The sequence below is a fragment of the Schistocerca serialis genome, chromosome 1 (assembly GCF_023864345.2).
Source record: "Schistocerca serialis cubense isolate TAMUIC-IGC-003099 chromosome 1, iqSchSeri2.2, whole genome shotgun sequence".
Classification (NCBI taxonomy): domain Eukaryota; kingdom Metazoa; phylum Arthropoda; class Insecta; order Orthoptera; family Acrididae; genus Schistocerca; species Schistocerca serialis.
This window is the reverse complement of record NC_064638.1, coordinates 370,770,578-370,794,590: the sequence shown is the minus strand read 5'-3', so window position 1 is coordinate 370,794,590 and position 24,013 is coordinate 370,770,578. Positions and strand designations below refer to the sequence as shown.

Sequence of the window (24,013 nt, the reverse complement as noted above, 5' to 3'; positions counted from 1 at the left end):
TTCTGGGAAATTCAACCACTAAGAGGGTAAAATAGTTAGCGAAAGTTCACTTGAAAATAAATAATTATTCCAGAACTACTAAAGAATTTTAAGGCTACATCAATGTGAGGCTACTTCTATGGCTTGACTTTGAAACGTCCCCTTAGAAAAAATGTACAAGACTGTGCTTAAACTGACACACAATATTTTTGGCGCAACGCAATCTGACTTTCAAAAATCCCTACAAAAGAATGGCCCTGACTAACTTTAATCTATACGTATCACAAATCACTTACCTCACAAAAAATCTTCGTTACTCGAACTACTGCAATACAGCGAGCGCCACTACTGCGAGCTAAATAAAAGATTCAAACTACTGAAGGCACTGACTACTGATAGGCATAGTTAGCAAATGAAAGATTTTGATAGAGAACAAACAATGTATTTACCTTAATAGTGTTCAAAAGTCATAATATATATAGCAGTTCATGACATCCAGTCTTACAAATTTCAAAACTCCGCCATTTCTCTCCCCACATCCACCACTGCTGGCGGCTCACCTCCAACTGCGCAACGCTACGCGCTGTTAACATCCAGCTGCCCAACACTACAATGACAGATAACACTGCAAACTAGCCACAGACTGCACACAGCACAGCCAGTGATTTTCATACAGAGCGCTACGTGGCGTTACCAATAAGAAAACCTAAACAGCCTACTTACATAGCCCTCATGCTCCCCACAAAAAATTTTACAAATTGTTTTGGGCAGTGGTCAATGCAGATTTGAAAAAATCTTTCATAATTACAATAACAAGGAAATCAAATGCACACACTTATTGATACAATGTTGGTCAAAAGCTAAAATTTTCTCACAGTCCATAAAGACAGTCCTGATCGTTCATCACAGTAAAATAGCAGTGTCTTTCTCAAAGCCTGAGCAGTAAAAGCACACGGAAGTAGTGGATTTCCATGCAGTCTTGAAGAAGTAGTGTTGTCCTTTCAACGGAAAGACAGTGCTGACTCTTGACATGCAGACAGGTAATGGGCCACAACAGAGCAAACCCACTGCAGAGTCAGTCGAAGTTTTGAAGCATGTTGGTAGGTAGGTCATCACAGAGCAGACCCATTGTATTCCTCATAGAGATTATGGTACTGGTGGGCCACCAGAGGTGCAGACCCACTGAAGTCCTTGTAGAAATAATGGTATTGGTGAGTCATCAAAGTTATAGACCTATTCCTTGTAGAGATGGCTAGCAGCCATCCGTTGCGACTGTGCACGTGCACAATCACCATTGAAGAGTCTTGCGGAGAATATAGCAAGTCCATAAACCACCACTTGAGCACTCACAAAAAAATTTTTTTAAATGTCCTTAGAACCAGCAATGCTGTTATCCAGTCCCTTGCCGAATTATTAACACATGTGCAAACACTAACAGTCCCAACTTCTCACATATTGTCCATATACTATGACCAACAGAAACGTGTGCAGTGAAATGTAACTTACAAGTTACTTAATTTGATGAACTGGTGTCAATTACAATTTTATAACATAAGAATATAATAACAAAGGTACAAAATACATCATTAAAGAACATAAGAATACAGATAACATTTGTAGTAACACAGGCTTTACAAAAGAATAGAAATAAATATATACATCAGTGTTACAGGAATTAAGATATAAGTAAATACATAAAAGATCAGAATAACTTTTGAAACATCACCTTCACACATGAGCATTAAAACAAAACAGAATAAATAATGTCTAAACATCTTTACAAAGTAAATAACATATTATCAGAAAAATTCTACAATGTAACTCTCATCAGATAAACACATAAAGACAGGAAGAACACAAATACCAAAGGGTACACAAACACATAGTGGGATAACACAAGGAAAGGACAGGGTTTGTTTTACTGCAGTATTTTGCAAACAAAACTTTCTTTACTTCTCGGAGATCTCCCTTCATTCATCTTTATTCCCAAAAAGTCCTATCTATACCTCCTTTCTGTACTCTATTCATATTTCTTTCAAAATAATTATTTCTCATTGTACAATACTGATTTTGGCCCAAATCTTTTTCATATAACTTCTCAGTGCATTCTTTCCATATTCTCCATAGTCAGTTTCTTATATAGTCTACCCCCTCTTAAGCTAACTTAAATCTACTGAGCTCAGATATATATCCTAAGGGACGAGGCAATGTAGCAGAACAAAACAATTAACACAGACAGCAATGACAAAAAAATGGAAATTGGCAAAGCAAGCTACAGTAAATCTAAATTACCAAGCAAATTCAACATTACAACTAATATGAGCCAATGTGCAGCAACAAGAAAACTAAATCAGTAGTAAAACTGGCTTAACAGAGTAATACAAAGTAAAATTCAGTATCACTATGCCTGGCAAACAGCAGCAGCAAATGCAATAACTTATACCTAAACATGACAAAGCTCAAGCAGAAAAAATATTACAGTAAAGATGGCCATGTCTAATACCTATGTCACATCTTAACACTAGAGTGATGCATCACCTCGACTTACTCTAGCAGATAAGTTACCAAACCGTTAAAAAATTATTTTTGCAATTCCTGTGAATGGAAATGTGTATTTGTGCTCTCTTTTCTACGAAATTACGTCATAAAATTATTCTTTACTGGGTCTGTAGACAGAAAATAGTGATATTACTACATCTATTAAATTTTATTTTAACCAATGCTGCAGTGCAGCTAGATACTAGATATTAAACAAAATGAGCAATCTCTCAACTACAAAGACAATAGATATAAAATGTTTCTCATCATTTCATTAGGCATTTTAGTAAATATCATAAATTATGAGCTCCACAGTGTAATCATATGTTTTTAAGTTTGAGCGTGTCATATTTGCGATGCTTTCTACAAAGAAATGTCAATAGCGAGGATAATGGCCTCCTTTTTTTCCACCTGTGCCTCTGAAAAGCACACACTAATGGCTTTTTTTCCAGGCGACTGTCATGCTGGGTGCCCATGACGCATTACATGAAGGTGGACATTTAACTTTCTTTCCGAAATATTTACGAAACCAGTTTGCACTACAGTGACAGTCTCATATAAAAATTTCACAGGTCAAGAATTTGCGTTGCAAATGTGTAGAAACAAAATCCTTTAAATATAATAGTGTCCAAAAAATTTTCGTCGGCATTGTGATACATTCACGCACTTACAAACATTTCATAACTCTTTAATGTACGTTTCTTGGTTTCAATCATCCTTTTTCACAAGTGAGAGTCCCTAAACACTACTCCTTATTCCTTACCTTATTACACATATACATATTCATCAACACGTCTTCAATATTTCATCATAATAAATACATAGCATAATCAGATTCCTTATATAGCATCATCTCATTTATCATAAACATACCTCAACAGCATAATACATATCATCGTTGTAATAATATCACAACAGATCAATCACATCTCAAAATCGTCATAGCTTTCTGAATATTTTAAAACCTAAAAAAAATTTTCTGCTCATTTCAAAAGTGTCATCTACCTCAAACGTACTTTAAAAATCATGATCCCATACCAAATACATCATTCAATGCTCTCATAGTATCACAATGGTTCCAAAAAAATATGAACAGTTCACAAAGTACAGACAAATACAATTTCATAAGTGTGAAGTTATCCAACGGTGTAATTACATTAACATCTGTCACTGATGTAGTAAAATAAATGTTTGTATCTCTGAGTTAAATAATCAGATAGCTGTGTAATTCTGTGTTAGAGAAACATGGTACCAATGTGTAAAGTTGTATAAGCAAATACCATATTAGCTAGGGCTCCTTGTGCTTGCCAAACACATGGTACACAAAGTAAGCGTGTACCCCCCTGAGGATTAATATAATTATACCCTCAGGTGTTACAGATTACAGCAATGGAATGAAATGAAATGTATCACGGATAACCTTTGTATCATTGTGTAGGGAAGCAGCCTACTCACGCCTTATAAAATTAACATCAGTCTTTCCATTGTGTGCCAGCCAGTTCGCTGTAACTAGCTCTGACGTCATAAATTTTGTGCAATACTTTAAAAATCAAGTAAATAACCTAAAATGTTTCTAGCATGTCAGGAGTAATACTAAATCAATATGTGTTGAATCTCAGTTCAATAACTCTAACCATTTTCGAAATTTGGACGTTTTTCTGTAAAAATCATTGGCGCAACAGAAAAGAGCTAGAAACTTAAAAATTTATATTTAGATTCCCTTTTCATAATAATTTAGTAGAAACAGTATTCTGGATCTCACAAATTAATATTCTAGTTGAAATTCATGATTTTCTGGTTTTTGTCTTAAAAATCAAGGAAGCAAGATAGATTAAGTAGGCGAATAAATAAGGCTAGGATGTTTAAATTTAAGTAGAAGGGAGATCCGCTATCATCATAAAGATGTGAGAAGTTTCAACTGAATAACTATAAAACTATAGTGATAGCGTATCTCCAAAGGGCAAGTTCAGAGCTCGTCTACTGCGTGCAGTATAATTAAATTAATTCTCTCGCCTAAGATATTTAACTTAGCCACATCAGAATTTTATTATGATTACTTACCTGTGTGCTGATTGCATATTTAAATTGAGAGCTTCATCGGCCATCAGCAAAGGAAGCAATGATTTATTTGATAACTTAAAGTGGTGCATTACTAGCCCAGCGGCTAGTCGGGAGAGCCGATTTGATCAGGCGTCCGCACCGCGGCTTTATATGTAGGAACGCTGCGAGAGGAAGAAGGCCCAGTTCTCTCCAGACGCTGATTAGCGCACCACCTGTGCCGGGAGTCGCGTCGCGTAGTGTCGGTATCATTGGTATAAACAGCCTCGGATGACGTAATAAGTTGCTCGGGATACGCGTAACCATGAAATCGTTTTCGAATGAAGTGTTAATTCTGGGATGACTTTAATGATCTATCTTCAGTTTGCGTATGTCATATTTTCACAAGCCGCCGCAGGACAGACATTCTACCATTATTCAGTGTGGCGTTTGCTGAACATTATCATCAAATTATGGCGAGCATTCACTTAAACATTTAATTTGAACAGTTATAGTTGCATCAGCGCATTAGACTCTGAACTGCTCTGGTAGTTGGATTGTGTGGATTCTTTTTGGTCTGTGACTTTCAGAATATAGTGAACATTTTAGAGAGAATGGTTTTTGATTATGAATCCCAGACAATCTCCTAATTCCTCAGAGCTATAAGCTGTAACTATAAATGTATTTCTCAGATGAAGTGGGCACTAGGAATTCTAATTACAGGCTTCACGTTTTGCTAATCACTTTCTGGTTGCCAATATTGTAGTTAGAGAGCAAACAGCATAAATACAAAACATTCATTCTATTATTCCACCCGCCGCCCCACAATTGTAATTCAAAAATCTTTAAAAATAAATGTCTTAAGTACAAAATTAATCTCTCAAATACGTGTACTGTAGCGCTAAACTGTGCATCTTGTTGTAAGATAATCTCTGTGGAAGTGTCGTAGTTATCGTGCTCCAAAAGCTAAGTTCTGCAGAAGTCAAGGTACTTACCTCATCATAAACGAAAGTGAAATGCTTTGCGTATAGATATCGTAGTTATTACGTACCTTACTGTGATCAAGGAAGTACTATACTGTAACGTATTGTTGTGCTACGAAAAAGGCTGTCTCATTGTAGCTATACCACAAAAGTTACTACTAAAACATGTTTTACTTTCCAGAATAATACAGAAAAACTGTGCAGATATAAAACAGATACACCGCAAAAGCAACATTGTAAATTGTCACTCATTAGTAGCGTCGTGATAAAATCGTGTAGCTGTCAAAGAAACCAAATACTAAGCCATTTTTAATCTCACAGAAACTACTTTAAATTTAGAATGTATTTTCAAGTAAACCAAAATATTGCATTAAAATCTCATTAGCAGTACCAGTATATGTTATAAGTATGTAAGCCTTATAGTTGTTACGTAATCGTGCAACTAACAAGCAAGAATGTACACACACAATAACACTGTGACGTCTGTTCACTATAACAATGCATTCGTAATTTCTGTTTAAATAAGTTCTCTTGGTTCTTGACTGGATATTTAACTTCAAACATTGTTACATGTTAACAGATTCTAAGTCTGACAAAGCATACTAGTAATGTAAAGTGAAAAGTTTTATGGCAAAGACAAAGTTAAAAAGCAGATTATCTTTCAATAAACGGTTTTACATGTGAAATGTGGTGTAAACCTTTACTCTTCCTAGTAGGCAGAGTTTCAACTTCAACGCAATTATCATGTGGTATTCGTCGGATTCTGTAAGGTCCATTGTAAACTAGAAAGAATTTATGCCTCAAGTGTTTCTTCTTATGTGACAATGAATGAGCTTTAATGAGAACTTTCTGACCGATATATAATTTCTTTGCATTCGCTTTACTGTGTAGTTTTCTCCTTTTGTCTGCTGCAGATTTTATATTTTTAATAGCCAAATCCATTATGTCTTTGTGTCAAAGTTTACATTTATTCGGGAAAGGTACAAGTTCTCTGATTTTGTTCAGTGGTTCTTCATTCTTCAGTACAAGAGTAGGTGGTGAAGCAGTAGAGTCATGGGGATTTCATTCAGCACGTTTTGAAATAAGTGTAAATATCTGTCCCAATGCTGATGCTTTCTGTGACAATAAAGTCTGCAAAGCTTATTGATTTCTTTCATAATCCGTTCGGAGGGGTTACAATGTGGTGAGTACAATGAAATAAAAACGGGTTTGATTTTATGATTCCGATGCATGCATGACCAAACAGCAGATCTGTATTGCGGTCCGTTATCTGAAATGACTTTAGCAACGTGGCCAACTTCACGTAAGAAATTTTTAACAAAGGCGTTGGATACAGACCGTCCAGTGGCTTTACATAACGGAGTGAAAGAAACAAATTTTGAAGTAAGTTCAACAGCGACTAGAACGTACGAAAATCCATTCGATGTTCTAACAAGGGGTCCCAAGAGATCAACAGCAGCAAATTCTTTTAATTTAGAAGGAATGATAGGAAACAACGGAGCACGATGTGAGATAGTAGATGGTTTCGCCTTTTGACAAAGTTTACGAACAGACAAGACTCTTCGAATTCTCTTTTCCATATTGTTAAAATGACAAGTCGTCCGAAGAATATGATGACATTTTCGTGGACCAAAATGTGCATAGCTGAAACGAATGTACCAAATGAGCTTATTAACAAAATCGTCAGGAATGCAAAGTACCCATAGCTTGTCATCAACAGTGCAGCGTTTGAACAGTAAGTTGTTTCTAACCAGATAATAATGCCGAATCTGTGTGTGTGTCTTTTCATGCCATTTGCTTTTGATGTCTTTCCAAATCGGATCTTTATCTTGTTCATGAGCAATGTCCTTTAAAGATGTGGAGATGAAGTTTTCAAAGGCGACTTTCTGAATGTAAAGAATACTTAAATTTTTCTCGAGGTTGCCTTCTGTGTTACTTTTCTCACGCCCAGCGGGTGCGCGTGACAGTGCGTCCGCAACAATGTTCTCCTTGCCGGGAATGTAGACTACTGTGAAGTGGAATTCTTGCAGAAACAATGCCCAACGTTTTAACCTGTCGTGATTTAATTTTGAAGACATAAGAAATTGCAATGCACTATGATCACTGTATACTTTTACGTGCTTACCAGAAAGAAAGAAACGGAATTTGTTAAATGCCCAAACGATAGCTAAAGCTTCTAATTCAGTAACGGAATAATTTTTTTCAGATTTTGTTAGCACTCGGCTAGCAAAAGCAATGGTTTTCTGAACAGTAGTGTCATTTTCTATGGCTTCTTGAAATAAATGGGCACCAAGCCCGACTTTAGAAGAATCCGTGCTAAGGCAGAAATCTTGTGACAGATCTGGATGAGCTAGTATTGGCGCGTTAAGTAGAGATTCTTTCAACGAATTGAATTCCAACTGTGCTTGTTTGTTCCAGTTCCAAATAGTATTTTTTCCAGTGAGAGAACAAAGTTTTGGTGTAACTAGAATTTGCATATTCAGAAAACGACGGTAAAAATTTACGAGATCTAGAAAACTGCGGACTTTTTTTTTTGTGGATGGAACTGGAATGGCTCTGATTGCATTTAACTTTTCAGGATCCGGCTGAACGCCTTCAGAGGAAATAATATGTCCCAAAAACTTCACCTTTGTCCTACCGAATTCAGACTTTTCCAAGTTAACTGTAATTCCAGATTCTGCAAAACTATGTAACACGCTGTTGAGGATGCTGTTGTGTTGTTCCCATGAGGCTTCTGCTATCAGAATATCGTCCACATATAAGGTGATGTGACGTTTTAAGAACTCAGGTAATATGGAATTTAGCCCGCGAATGAATGCTGCCAAGAAATGTTCAAGCCAAAAGGAAGTTTCCGAAACTGATAACAAACGCCGAAACAAGGGAAGGCTGTGTATTTTCTACATTCTGGATGAAGTTCGATGTGATAAAAGCTGGATCTGAGATCAATAGAAGACAACACTTTTACACCATTAAAATTTTGAAGAAGTTCTTCTAACATTTGCGGCCTGTCTGTTTTAGGAATGATGATAGTATTGATTTGTCTCGAATCTAAGACAAGCCTGATCGATCCATTTTTCTTCTCAACAACATATAATGGATTGTTGTATGAGCTAACTAGAGGCTCAATAATGCCCTCGTCAAGCATAGATTGTATTTCTGTTCGAACACGGTCCCTATAATGTGCCGGAATTACGTATGGTCTAACACAAAATTTAGTATGCTCACGAACACGAAATTGATATTGAAATCCCTTGATTGTTCCTGTTTTGTGAGTAAAAACTGTGGAATGTGCTTGTAAAATCTCAAAAAGATCTTGCCTATCAGTGTCATCACAATTCTCAATTGTTTGAATTATATTCTGAATTAACTCATTAGTATCAAATGCGCCGTCGATATCATCCCTGTCAGTACTTGCAGAGTGATTGTTAGTGTCAAGTTCCGTCGAAAATTCCGAACTGTTGTCTAACAGGAGGTAAAGCCGATTAATTTCTTCGTCATGGTTTGAGAGCCAATCTTCAAATTTCAAAGCTATTGTCTTACCTTCTTTCTCTAAACTTACTTCAGCATCATGAAAGTTTAAGATTGCTTTGTATTCATTCAAAAAGTCTGTTCCCAATATAATTTCCGTCGACAATAATGGAACAACAAGAACGTTCATAGAGAAGCTGTGGCTTTCACAAAAGAATTCTAAGTTGGTTTGTTGTCGTACATTTACATTTTCCAAAGATTACACCTTGTAATTTAATCTTACATAACGGAAGTGTGGGGCAATCGTTCGATTTGTTGCATTTGCTAAAGGCTGTTTCACTAATTACTGAAATTGGACTGCCAGAGTCAAGTACTGCCGTAAATTTTACGCCATTTACTGTAATGTGAATCACAGGATATGCAATGTTGTTATGTTTTACGTCGTGTTCCTGGAGTAAGATGTCCCTAATGTCTTTCATTTTTACGTAATTACTAGCTACGGCAGCTGCGTCGTCAGTTTCAGAACTACGTTTTGTGGCTGCCACCGGTATGAGTCATTGTCTATTGTCTCTTTGATGGCGCGCGTCGTTATTGGGATCTGGAGACCTAACTTCTACAAATTCACCTTGTCGAGAGGGCCCTGCCCTGTTTGAATCCCTCCAGTTCTGATGCAATTACGATCATATCGCCTGTCGTCATGTCAGTAGATCCCATAGTTTCTTTCATGTCGGTCGCATGGTGGAGAATTTCTCTCTGAATCGTAACTGCATGCTGGACCGTTGCGTCTAAAGTTATTCTGTCTCCCTTGATACCCATATTGTCTGTTTCTCTGATTGTCTCTGTGATAGTCACTATCGCGGAGAGGTGATCTTTCCCTGTAAATATTACTACTCTGCCAACAGTTGTCATACGGGTAGTGTCTGTTTTGGTCACGATTTGTGTTGTGAGAATAGCCTTGTCGTGTCCAGTTATTATTTCTTTCATCACGGAATTGTGACGGATGTGACCTGTAATTGTTGTGTTCCTGTTTTCGCGTTCCGCGATTGTCAGTGTCAATTTCCAATTCTTGTAACAGTCCCTGAAAAGCTTCAATGTCATCTTTGCAACGTCCTGCCAAAATAATATGTCGTAAATATTCAGGTAGTTTGATTAAGCAAATGCGGATGAGTTCTGAGGGGCTGTATGGGTTTGACAGGTACTGATTCTTGTGCAACATGTCTTCAAAATATTTCACAAGACTGGAAAATTCTGATTGTTCGAAATGTTTCATCATTATGATGCTATGTTTTACTCGGTCTTGTGTGGCTTGAGACCAATATGCTGAGAGGAAGGCATGATAAAATTCTCCTTCACTGTGGCAATCGTGAATGACCGATCGCATTCTTACAGCTGGTTCATTCTCCAAGTAGCCACACATAAATTCTAATCTGTGCTCTAATGACCAGTTGGGAGGAAAACAATGAGAGAATTGATGAAGCCACGCTTGTGGATGAATGTCGTTGCCAGAATTCTTAAATGTTTTGAATTTACGTGTAGTAATGAACGGCTTATAATCAAACTCATCGCGTCGGCGAGTAGCATATCGGTCATTGTTACGTCGTGTCGGCGATTCCATCTCAAAATTCGGTGCACCTTGCCAATTTCTTTCATAATTTCCGAAATGCCCTGTGTTTTTATTTTGTGGCTTTTCCGTATTTCTAAGTTCCTCTTCCCCTGTTGGAGTGCGAGTGTCCTCTGAAATATGTAATTTTTGTATTACTTGTGCCAACTGATCTTGTACTTCCCGGATTTCTCTTTTGTATTGTGTATTAATTTGATTCTGATTTTGTTTGAATTTCTTAATTTGTTCATACTCTTCTGTGTCAGTGATGGCTACAGGTCTTGTGTCATTTAGATCATCATCTACCTTTGCAGATAAGTTAGTGAATTGATTCGAAAGTTCGGCTACTTTCTCCTATAGTGTACTTATTTCCTCAGTGTGTTTTCCTGAACCAAGTTTCAGAGTATCCATTTGTGTTGAAATCGTATCTACTGTGTCCTTTAAGTTTTCCTGAGTTTTTGCAAGTAGCATAACCGAATCGGTAGATGCAACTGAGTCAATTTTAGCCCACAAGGTCTCATGATTTTCATGAACAATGGTTTGCAGTTCTTTTATGGCTGCTTCGTGATTCTGTAATGCATTTTCATGCCGCGAAAATATAGGTTGAAAATGCTCACAAATTTGTGTTTTTACGTCATTACAGACTTTTTGACATTTCGATTCAATGTTATGTAACTCAGTAGTTAAATCTTCACGTGTTTGTTCAAGTGTGGTGTCTAAATTTTGAAGCTTTTGCTGTGTTTGTCTCTATTTTGTTCCATTGTGTCTACCTTTTGAAGCTTTTGCTGTGTTTGTCTCTGATTTTGTTCCATTGTGTCTAACTGTTGCTGTGTTTGTCTCTGGTGTTGTTCCATTGTGTCTAACTTTTGAAGATTTTGTTCCACTCTGTCTAACTTTTGAAGGTTTTGTCCCATTTGTTGCATTAATTGTAATAACAATGCACTGGTGTCTGAAACATGTTCCTCAGTGCTATTCGGCAATGCATTTGAACAGGAAATATTCGCATTTTGAAAAGCAGAAAATGTGTCTTGACTTATTTGAGAAAACGGCGAGGACGCAAAACCTGAATCTACAGTATTTGCAAGATAGTGTCCTGTCATTTCGGATTCCTGAGGCAAGTTGTTGCCGACCGATCGATCGATAATGCTTCCCTGTTCACTAATTGTTTCACTGTCTACGCCATTATTTGCCGCCCGCTCCATTTCTTTATGCACAATTACCAAATTACTACTTCGAATGTCTGTTAATTCATTACACGGTAGCGCTAACACACTGCTTTCGTCTTCACTGTCATTTCTCAGTTTACTTTGGAGCCTAGTATTACGTTTTTCACACGCCATTATTGTCACAATATTTCACACGACAACACAGAAAAGCACAATTTGAAGAGCAAATTTCAAAACTCCGCCATTTCTCTCCCCACATCCACCACTGCTGGCGGCTCACCTCCAACTGCGCAACGCTACGCGCTGTTAACATCCAGCTGCCCAACACTACAATGGCAGACAACAATGCAAACTAGCCACAGACTGCACACAGCACAGCCAGTGATTTTCATCTACCCGACGGGAGGCCCTCGTCACACGACGTTTCATTTCATTATACAGAGCGCTATGCGGCGTTACCAATAAGAAAACCTAAACAGCCTACTTACAACTTCTAGGTTAGAAATAACAAAATACGTGTTCAGTGTTTCTGGAAATTCAACCCCTAAGGGAGTGCAAGAGAGGATGAACATTTTTAAGAAAATATTTCGTTACATTAAAAAAAATTTAAAGCAAGATGTATGAAAATTGGCATTTAATTTCTCCGTTAGATATGGAGAAATATTTGTTATGGGTTGAAAGTTGCTATGAAAATACTTCCAATTGAGCGCAAAAGGCATGTTTAACAAATATTTTGGACTCTAGCTACCAGAACGACCTTTGGAGACGGCTATACTTATATGGCCTTGATTAGCAGGGTGGTCCATAGATCGTGATCGGGCCAAATATCTCAAGAAATAAGCGTCAAACGAAAAAACTACAAAAAACGAAACTTGTCTAGCTTGAAGGGGGAAACCAGATGGCGCTATGGTTGGCCCGCTAGATGGCGCTGCCATAGGTCAAACGGATATCAACTGCGTTTTTTTAAATAGGAACCCCTATTTTTATTACATATTCGTGTAGTACGTAAAGAAATATGTATGTATTAGTTGGACCATTTTTTTTCGCTTTGTGATTGATTGCCCTGTAATAATCACAAACATATGGCTCACAATTTTAAACGAACAGTTCGCAACAAGTAGGTTTTTTAAATTAAAATACAGAACGTAGATACGTTTAACATTTTATTTCGGTTGTTCCAATGTGATACAAGTACCTTTGTGAACTTATCATTTCTGAGAACGCATGCTGTTACAGCGTGATTACCTGTAAATACCACATAAACGCAATAAATGCTCAAAATCATGTCCGTTAACCTCAATGCATTTGGCAATACGTGTAACGACATTCCTCTCAACAGCGAGTAGTTCGCCTTCCGTAATGTTCGCACAGGCATTGACAATGCGCTGACGCATGTTGTCAGGCGTTGTCGATGGATCACGATAGCAAATATCCTTCAACTTTCCCTACAGAAAGAAATCCTTGGACGTCAGATCCGGTGAACGTGCGGACCTTAGTATGGTGCTTCGACGACCAATCCACCTGTCATGAAATATGCTATTCAATATCGCTTCAACCGCACGCGAGCTATGTACCGGACATCCATCATGTTGGAAGTACATCGCCATTCTGTCATGCAGTGAAACATCTTGTAGTAACATCGGTAGAACATTACGTAGGAAATCAGCATACACTGCATCATTTAGATTGCCATCGATAAAATGGGGGCCAATTATCCTTCCACCTATAATGCCGCACAATACATTAACCCGCCAAGGTCGCTGATGTTCCCCTTGTCGCAGCCATCGTGGATTTTCCATTGCCCAGTAGCGCATATTATGCCGCTTTACGTTACCGCTGTTGGTGAATGACGCTTCGTCGCTAAATAGAAAAAAAAATCTGTCATCGTCCCGTAATTTCTCTTGTGTCCAGTGGCAGAACTGTACACGATGTTCAAAGTCGTTGCCATACGATTCCTGGTGCATGGAAATATGGTACGGATGTAATTGATGTTGATGTAACATTCTCAACACCGACGTTTTTGAGATGCCCGAATCTCGCGCAATTTGTCTGCTACTGATGTGCAGATTAGCCGCGACAGCAGCTAAAACACCTACTTGCGCGTCATCATTTGTTGCAGGTCGTGGTTGACGTCTCACATGTGGCAGAACACTTCCTGTTTCCTTAAATAACGTAAGCATCCGGCGAACGGTCCGGGCACTTGGATGATGTCGTCCAGGATACCGAGCAGTGTACATAGCACACGCCCGTTGGGCATTTTGATCACAATAACCATACGTCAACACGATATCGACCTTTTCCGCAATTGGTATACGGCCCATTTCAACACGGGTAATGTATCAAGAAGCAAATACCGTCCACACTGGCGGAATGTTACGTAATACCACGTACTTATACGTTTGTGACTATTACAGCACCATCTATCACAAAACGAAGAAAGTGGTCCAACTAAAACATTCATATTTCTTTATGTACTACACGAATATGTAATAAAAAATGGGGGTTCCTACTTTTAAAAAAATGCAGTTCTATCTGCTTGACCTATGGCAGCGCCATCTAGCGGGCCAACCATAGTGCCATCTGGTTTCGCACTTCAAGCTAGTCGAGTTTTGTTGTGCGTAGTTTTTTCGTTTGATGCTTATTTCGTGAGATATTTGATATATGTATATGGACCATATATATATATATATATATATATATATATATATATATATATATATACACTCCTGGAAATTGAAATAAGAACACCGTGAATTCATTGTTCCAGGAAGGGGAAACTTTATTGACACATTCCTGGGGTCAGATACATCACATGATCACACTGACAGAACCACAGGCACATAGACACAGGCAACAGAGCATGCACAATGTCGGCACTAGTACAGTGTATATCCACCTTTTGCAGCAATGCAGGCTGCTATTCTCCCATGGAGACGATCGTAGAGATGCTGGATGTAGTCCTGTGGAACGGCTTGCCATGCCATTTCCACCTGGCGCCTCAGTTGGACCAGCGTTCGTGCTGGACGTGCAGACCGCGTGAGACGACGCTTCATCCAGTCCCAAACATGCTCAATGGGGGACAGATCCGGAGATCTTGCTGGCCAGGGTAGTTGACTTACACCTTCTAGAGCACGTTGGGTGGCACGGGATACATGCGGACATGCATTGTCCTGTTGGAACAGCAAGTTATCTTGCCGGTCTAGGAATGGTAGAACGATGGGTTCGATGACGGTTTGGATGTACCGTGCACTATTCAGTGTCCCCTCGACGATCACCAGTGGTGTACGGCCAGTGTAGGAGATCGCTCCCTACACCATAATGCCGGGTGTTGGCCCTGTGTGCCTCGGTCGTATGCAGTCCTGATTGTGGCGCTCACCTGCACGGCGCCAAACACGCATACGACCATCATTGGCACCAAGGCAGAAGCGACTCTCATCGCTGAAGACGACACGTCTCCATTCGTCCCTCCATTCACGCCTGTCGCGACACCACTGGAGGCGGGCTGCACGATGTTGGGGCGTGAGCGGAAGACGGCCTAACGGTGTGCGGGACCGTAGCCCAGCTTCATGGAGACGGTTGCGAATGGTCCTCGCCGATACCCCAGGAGCAACAGTGTCCCTAATTTGCTGGGAAGTGGCGGTGCGGTCCCCTACGGCACTGCGTAGGATCCTACGGTCTTGGCGTGCATCCGTGCGTCGCTGCGGTCCGGTCCCAGGTCGACGGGCACGTGCACCTTCCGCCGACCACTGGCGACAACATCGATGTACTGTGGAGACCTCACGCCCCACGTGTTGAGCAATTCGGCGGTACGTCCACCCGGCCTCCCGCATGCCCACTATACGCCCTCGCTCAAAGTCCGTCAACTGCACATATGGTTCACGTCCACGCTGTCGCGGCATGCTACCAGTGTTAAAGACTGCGATGGAGCTCCGTATGCCACGGCAAACTGGCTGACACTGACGGCGGCGGTGCACAAATGCTGCGCAGCTAGCGCCATTCGACGGCCAACACCGCGGTTCCTGGTGTGTCCGCTGTGCCGTGCGTGTGATCATTGCTTGTACAGCCCTCTCGCAGTGTCCGGAGCAAGTATGGTGGGTCTGACACACCGGTGTCAATGTGTTTTTTTTCCATTTCCAGGAGTCACCGGTGTGTCAGACCCACCATACTTGCTCCGGACACTGCGAGAGAGCTGTACAAGCAATGATCACACGCACGGCACAGCGGACACACCAGGAACCGCGGTGTTGGCCGTCGAATGGCGCTAGCTGCGCAGCATTTGTGCACCGCCGCCGTCAGTGTCAGCCAGCTGGCCATGGCATACGGAGCTCCATCGCAGTCTTTAACACTGGTAGCATGCCGCGACAGCGTGGACGTGAACCGTATATGCAGTTGACGGACTTTGAGCGAGGGCGTATAGTGGGCATGCGGGAGGCCGGGTGGACGTACCGCCGAATTGCTCAACACGTGGGGCGTGAGGTCTCCACAGTACATCGATGTTGTCGCCAGTGGTCGGCGGAAGGTGCACGTGCCCGTCGACCTGGGACCGGACCGCAGCGACGCACGGATGCACGCCAAGGCCGTAGGATCCTACGCAGTGCCGTAGGGGACCGCACCGCCACTTCCCAGCAAATTAGGGACACTGTTGCTCCTGGGGTATCGGCGAGGACCATTCGCAACCGTCTCCATGAAGCTGGGCTACGGTCCCGCACACCGTTAGGCCGTCTTCCGCTCACGCCCCAACATCGTGCAGCCCGCCTCCAGTGGTGTCGCGACAGGCGTGAATGGAGGGATGAATGGAAACGTGTCGTCTTCAGCGATGAGAGTCGCTTCTGCCTTGGTGCCAATGATGGTCGTATGCGTGTTTGGCGCCGTGCAGGTGAGCGCCACAATCAGGACTGCATACGACCGAGGTACACAGGGCCAACACCCGGCATCATGGTGTGGGGAGCGATCTCCTACACTGGCCGTACACCAATGGTGATCGTCGAGGGGACACTGAATAGTGCACGGTACATCCAAACCGTCATCGAACCCATCGTTCTACCATTCCTAGACCGGCAAGGGAACTTGCTGTTCCAACAGGACAATGCACGTCCGCATGTATCCCGTGCCACCCAACGTGCTCTAGAAGGTGTAAGTCAACTACCCTGGCCAGCAAGATCTCCGGATCTGTCCCCCATTGAGCATGTTTGGGACTGGATGAAGCGTCGTCTCACGCGGTCTGCACGTCCAGCACGAACGCTGGTCCAACTGAGGCGCCAGGTGGAAATGGCATGGCAAGCCGTTCCACAGGACTACATCCAGCATCTCTACGATCGTCTCCATGGGAGAATAGCAGCCTGCATTGCTGCGAAAGGTGGATATACACTGTACTAGTGCCGACATTGTGCATGCTCTGTTGCCTGTGTCTATGTGCCTGTGGTTCTGTCAGTGTGATCATGTGATGTATCTGACCCCAGGAATGTGTCAATAAAGTTTCCCCTTCCTGGGACAATGAATTCACGGTGTTCTTATTTCAATTTCCAGGAGTGTATATATGTGTGTGTGTGTGTGTGTGTTTGATTTAAGATTTGAAACGAGAGGCAAATTTTTCGTATAAAATGAAGCATTATTCAAAGTTATGGCAAAGTTCAATTATGGTCAAATGAGCCAACATCTTTTTAGTCCCAGAAAAGATTAACTAGTAATAGAAGAGGGATACAGCAAAATACAATGTTTGATACAAATTGGAAGGGGCTATTTGTTTGTTGTATGGAGGACGTTCTTTGGTCCAGTGGCTATTTCCATAAAGGAGGCAGTCTAGCGATCCATTGTCGGAATCCTTTAAAAATGATGGGAATGACAGAAGAGAGGGATGAGAATTCTCAATTCGCATATTTCACACATCTGCGAACCGTGGCCTAGTGGTTAGCGTTGCTGCCTCTGCATCACGGGTGAGATCCGTGACTCTGTGACTCCAACCAACGCCCTCTTTTAGGTGGCGTTGCTCCAGTGCGAGCCCCCCGGAATGGCCTACCTAATGTATTGTTAGTGTTGCCAACGTCCCGTATTTCCGACATAGTTCTACATGTCCCGCCGAGACAGGCTCTGTATCGTATTTCAACCTTGTTCGATTAATATTGTGAAATCTTTCGCGCTACAGCTGGCAAGCACCTATTACGTACGCACGTACCACACGAAGATACTAGCTAGCTATCAGTCTGATCGTGCCGAGCGGGGCCGATATTCACCGACTCCCTCCCTCTCGGGCGACGCCTCTGTTTTACATTATTCTGTTTGTTTATTATCCATCTCGCTTTCTTCCTACAATTTCGTGTTTAACATTTTAGCTTGTATGCTAACTTGTTTAAATACTATGTCAACGCACGTTAACAATACTGAAAGGATTTTTTACGAGGGTCACTCCAAAATAAATGCACACTATTTTTGTAAAAACACAGTTTTCATTTTGCGTGTGTGAAAGTTTTACAGTGTGTAGATACATCCTTCCCGCTTGTTTTCAAACTTAGTTCAACCTGTTCCCGTGAGTGGCGCCGTCACAGCATGTCTTCAAGATGGCTGCTACACTTGACATTCGTCAAAAGCAACGTGCTGTCATAGAATTCCCGTGCTGTGGAAACGTGACAGTGGGAAACATCCACAAGAGGTTGAAACAGATGTATGGAGATGCTGCTGTCGATCGCAGTACAGTTAGTTAGTGGGCAAGCAGGTTACGTGATGAAAGCGGGCACGGCAATATTGAGGATTGTCCTCTCAGCGGCAGGCCTCGTACTGCACACACTCCAGACAATGTGCAGAGAGTTAACGAATTGGTGACTGCTGACAGACGCATCACAGTGAACGAATTGTCACGCTACGTTGGGATACGGGAAGGAAGTGTTTGCAGAATACTGAAAGCGTTGGCGTTAAAAAAGGTTTGTGCCAGGTGGGTTCCCAGGATGTTGACAGTAGCTCACAAAGAAACGAGAAAAACGGTATGCAGTGGGCTTTTGGAACAGTACGAGAAAGCTCAACTGAGTCGTGTTCGACCACATCGGCAAAAGCAGGATGTTTTACTGTTGCACGACAATGCACGGCCACATGTCAGTCAAAAAACCATGGAAGCGATCACAAAACTCAGATGTACAACACTGAAACACCTGCCTTACAGTCCTGACCTGGCTCCATTTGACTATCATCTTTTTGGGAAACTGAAAGACTCTCTTCGTGGAACAAGGTTTGTAGATGATGACTCCCTTGTGCACGCTGCCAGTGCCTCCAACAGATTGGTCCAGGATTTACCGTTCGGGTATACAGGTGCTGGTTGCAAGATGGCGTAAGGCAGTTGAGAGGGATGGCAATTATGTGGAGAAATGAAAATATTGTTCCTGAAGGATGTATCTTCACACTTTCAAAAATGTAGAATAAAAGATGGATTTAAAAAAATAGTGTGCATTTCTTTTTGAGTGACTCTCGTAATTTCATTCTTGATTGCTATTCTAGTTTAAAGCCACGTTCATTGATTTGCAAGAACTGCTGAGTGTTTAACGTGTCACGCTTGTGAAGTATTTCTAAATCTACAGACAAAATGACTGATTTAAGTGGCACTGACACAGATAATTCATCCAGAAGTGGTGGAATACCTTCTAAGAAAGCCAAAAGGCTTACGAACTATAATCTGAGCTGGGAAAATAATTATTCCTGATTAAGACAAGTAAAAGACAATTCGTAGAAGGTGTACTGTCGCCTGTGCACTAAAGATTTATCTTGTGCTTATGGAGGCGTTGCTGATGTAAAACATGGATCTACTAAATCTCACAGGGCTGTAGTTAGCAAGAGTATCAAGTACCTTATCCAAATACTTCTCGAAGTGTGAACCATCTGTCTCGGAGACGAACAGGATTATTGCTGGAGAACTCGCATCTCTTTATCACACTGTAAAGCATTCTCTTAGTTACAATAGTGTGGTTTGTTCACACAAATTATTGCCATGTATCTGCAGTGATTCAAAAATCACGCTGTGGAAGAACAAAAACAGAAGCTATTGTATGAGAAGTATTGGCCAAAGAATCTGTTAAAAATATTTTAAGGTGCATCCAAGAAAAAATCTTTACTTTTCTAGAGCGACAGATGCAGGTAGAAAAAAAAAATCCAATTTGCTTACGATTCTTTGATTATATTGCTAGGATTGTAAGCCGTCTACTGGAATTTGTAGAATGTAGCTGTGAATGTGCATATTAAGTTTCAGTTATTAATAGACACATTGGAGAAGAATGTATTAGCTTCTAGTTAAGTTTCTGCATTCGCCGCTTACAACACTAATGTAAACTTCAGCAGTAACCACTCCATTCGTACACTTCTTTTAGCGGAAAAAGACAAAATTGTCAAAGCTGATTGCCTCGTCCGTACTCTCCACAATGCTACAAAATACAGAACTGATAAACTGGAAGTTTATGTAGAAAGTTTGATAGTGAAAATATAACGTCACTTAAGTACAGCTGCGAAACGAAGAGCGAACTTGCTGCTCCTATTTGAAGCAAATGAGATGCATTGGGAAGAAATAATAAAACACATTGCCTCGAAACTTAAACAGTATCTCATGGTCCTGCTGTCGAAAAAGTGTTAAAAATATGGTGCACTAAAATCTCATATTTGAAGTTCCGCAATGAATATTCTCGTCTAGTAGAAAAGATAATTTCACGTCAAAAAGATGAAGATGAAAAAATCTTTGGCGTATTTGTCGTTTCTGCATAACTTAATGTTTTCGGTAGAAGCAACAATGAAGAAGATGAGACAAATTCTCCGTCAGTTGTTGACATGCATGCTGAAATGCATGGGATTCGCGAAAAGATTGAGCAAAGAATAAAAGCCAAATTTTTTCGGAAGTAAGACGAGAGAAATAATGGGTGGATTAAAAACTGACGAAAAAGAATCTATTCGGAACGATTTTCTACAGTTCTGCACCTATTTTGTAGGGTATTTGTTACCATGAAATGATTTCTCAGAAAACAACATCCTTTACAAGACGCTGTTTATAAACTTAAAATCACCAATAAATAACGACCATTTTGAAAAAGGTGCGGAACTTTTATGGATCGATCAACTGAACATGGATTCCTTACATAAATAATTTCTAATAATTAAAATAGGCCTGGACATGGCACATTCTTTTGATGACAAAAATAAGGGTGTGATTGAGAAGTGGAAGAAATGGAAGTGTTTTCCAAGACTGAAATCCCCAACATTTTGCACGTCTTATAGTTCATCTTTAGGATCCCTAGAGCCAATTGCTTCGTAGAAAGTGTTTTCCACAGGTGGCATTACAATGGATTGATGTTCGACATGAATGTAATCAGAATTTGATAAAAAGTGAATTAATAACCGTTTTCAAATATGATTATAACTGCATTGATTTTTTTAATATGTAAAATCAAACAAATTCATGTTACAATTTATACATCCTTCGTTAAAATATAATACAGACCAATAAATCACAAAAATGTTTTTTCTGTTGACCCAGGTAAAAAAAACGAAATACCGTTTTTCCTATCAACTAACCTTTTGTGCCTTACAGGGTAAAAAAAAATCTTGCAACATTAACCTGATTGTTTCTAGTTATCTTGCGCTCATCCCCACCCCCCCCCCCTCTCCAAGGATCCTTTCGGAGACAGGAGGATGAAGATGTTCGCCAGCCCAGCACAATGGTATCACACGCCTCCCCTCTGCAGTCCCCGAAAATTGGTTCTAACCACCTACTATTGACAGCTTGCGGAGAGAGTAGCCACACAATAGTACGTTCCGTTAGATTGACGTCCTAACTTCTGAGGAAAGCTACAGCTCATGAGCCATATCTTTTACTCACCCTACACTGCCTTTATGACAAGTAAGTTGGTAGATTTATTATTTAATATTGGGTAGGCTAACCTACCCCACAGAATTCCGTATTAACCCAACCGTAATTCTTTGCCAATCACGGAAAGGTGCAAATATCTCTAATGCAAAACCCTTAAACAGCCGGGTTCCTACTAATACACTCCTGGAAATGGAAAAAAGAACACATTGACACCGGTGTGTCAGACCCACCATACTTGCTCCGGACACTGCGAGAGGGCTGTACAAGCAATGATCACACGCACGGCACAGCGGACACACCAGGAACCGCGGTGTTGGCCGTCGAATGGCGCTAGCTGCGCAGCATTTGTGCACCGCCGCCGTCAGTGTCAGCCAGTTTGCCGTGGCATACGGAGCTCCATCGCAGTCTTTAACACTGGTAGCATGCCGCGACAACGTGGACGTGAACCGTATGTGCAGTTGACGGACTTTGAGCGAGGGCGTATAGTGGGCATGCGGGAGGCCGGGTGGACGTACCGCCGAATTGCTCAACACGTGGGGCGTGAGGTCTCCACAGTACATCGATGTTGTCGCCAGTGGTCGGCGGAAGGTGCACGTGCCCGTCGACCTGGGACCGGACCGCAGCGATGCACGGATGCACGCCAAGACCGTAGGATCCTACGCAGTGCCGTAGGGGACCGCACCGCCACTTCCCAGCAAATTAGGGACACTGTTGCTCCTGGGGTATCGGCGAGGACCATTCGCAACCGTCTCCATGAAGCTGGGTTACGGTCCCGCACACCGTTAGGCTGTCTTCCGCTCACGCCCCAACATCGTGCAGCCCGCTTCCAGTGGTGTCGCGACAGGCGTGAATGGAGGGACGAATGGAGACGTGTCGTCTTCAGCGATGAGAGTCGCTTCTGCCTTGGTGCCAATGATGGTCGTATGCGTGTTTGGCGCCGTGCAGGTGAGCGCCACAATCAGGACTGCATACGACCAAGGCACACAGGGCCAACACCCGGCATCATGGTGTGGGGAGCGATCTCCTACACTGGCCGTACACCACTGGTGATCGTCGAGGGGACACTGAATAGTGCACGGTACATCCAAACCGTCATCGAACCCATCGTTCTACCATTCCTAGACCGGCAAGGGAACTTGCTGTTCCAACAGGACAATGCACGTCCGCATGTATCCCGTGCCACCCAACGTGCTCTAGAAGGTGTAAGTCAACTACCCTGGCCAGCAAGATCTCCGGATCTGTCCCCCATTGAGCATGTTTGGGACTGGATGAAGCGTCGTCTCACGCGGTCTGCACGTCCAGCACGAACGCTGGTCCAACTGAGGCGCCAGGTGGAAATGGCATGGCAAGCCGTTCCACAGGACTACATCCAGCATCTCTACGATCGTCTCCATGGGAGAATAGCAGCCTGCATTGCTGCGAAAGGTGGATATACACTGTACTAGTGCCGACATTGTGCATGCTCTGTTGCCTGTGCCTATGTGCCTGTGGTTCTGTCAGTGTGATCATGTGATGTATCTGACCCCAGGAATGTGTCAATAAAGTTTCCCCTTCCTGGGACAATGAATTCACGATGTTCTTATTTCAATTTCCAGGAGTGTAGAAAGGTATGAGGTGGTTATAATTAATTTGAGCTACTCACGTATGTCCAGTAACTATCGTATGACAGCGAAACTTATTGCAAATCCGTTCATGCGGAACCAATTTATATTGGAAGAAATTAGTTCCAGTTGTGGCCACGAGGTGCAAATCTGGTGCTGTTCACGGTTTTTATGGCAGTATGACGTCCACGTTGTCATTCGAAAAGCCATGACGTGAGTGAACAGTATGGCTATCGAGAACAGATGCTGTGTGCTGTTAGTGAAACTGTTCTATGTGAACAGCAGCAGTTACAGTATTGTTTTTAAAGAGTATCGCCGACTGAAAGGTTCAAGGAGAGACCCAGTGTACTGGGTGCAGTGATCGTACAGAAGTGCTGTATTTGGGGTTCTGTTAAACCACGTTTTGTACACGAAGAGCCATTTCACTCGTCGTAAGTGACTGTAGTGTTGATTCAAAAGCACCTTTACACTTGGTTCGTACTTCTTAGAGGAGAATACACCCAGAAGGACTGCCAGGAGTACTGTGAAGTCTGCTTAATATTCCGCATTGGAAGAACACAACTATGAGGAAACCACCGTTTTCGTGGAGAATGGGAAAATACCTCACTTCGCTCGTTCAGAGAAATATTTGCGTAACGCAACGTTCCACGAACGTGTTATTCCAGTATTTTCCGGGTGCATGGCCTCCGAGATCACCTCTTCTGAATACACGTTATTTTTGGCTCTGGGGATATCTAAAAGAAATCGTTTAACAGAGACACGTTCGGTCTCTACCTGACGTGAACGACCAGTATACATGAACAAGTTGC

At 41.8% G+C, this 24,013-nt stretch overlaps 1 protein-coding gene and 1 long non-coding RNA gene across 3 annotated transcripts in view; one reads left to right on the top strand and one right to left on the bottom strand.

The window, feature by feature from the left end:
- LOC126470601 (uncharacterized) overlaps positions 1 to 541 on the bottom strand; it is a 43,144-nt gene extending 42,603 nt beyond the window's left edge. The window contains exons 1-2 of the long non-coding RNA XR_007586266.1: positions 429 to 541; positions 276 to 334 (exon numbers count right to left, since the gene is read on the bottom strand). This is a non-coding gene — a long non-coding RNA (uncharacterized LOC126470601). The remainder of the gene's footprint in view (positions 1 to 275; positions 335 to 428) is intronic.
- The window catches only part of LOC126470560 (PAS domain-containing serine/threonine-protein kinase), a 426,440-nt gene that overhangs the window by 113,561 nt on the left and 288,866 nt on the right, over positions 1 to 24,013 (top strand). The gene's annotated exons all lie outside the window — the stretch shown is intronic.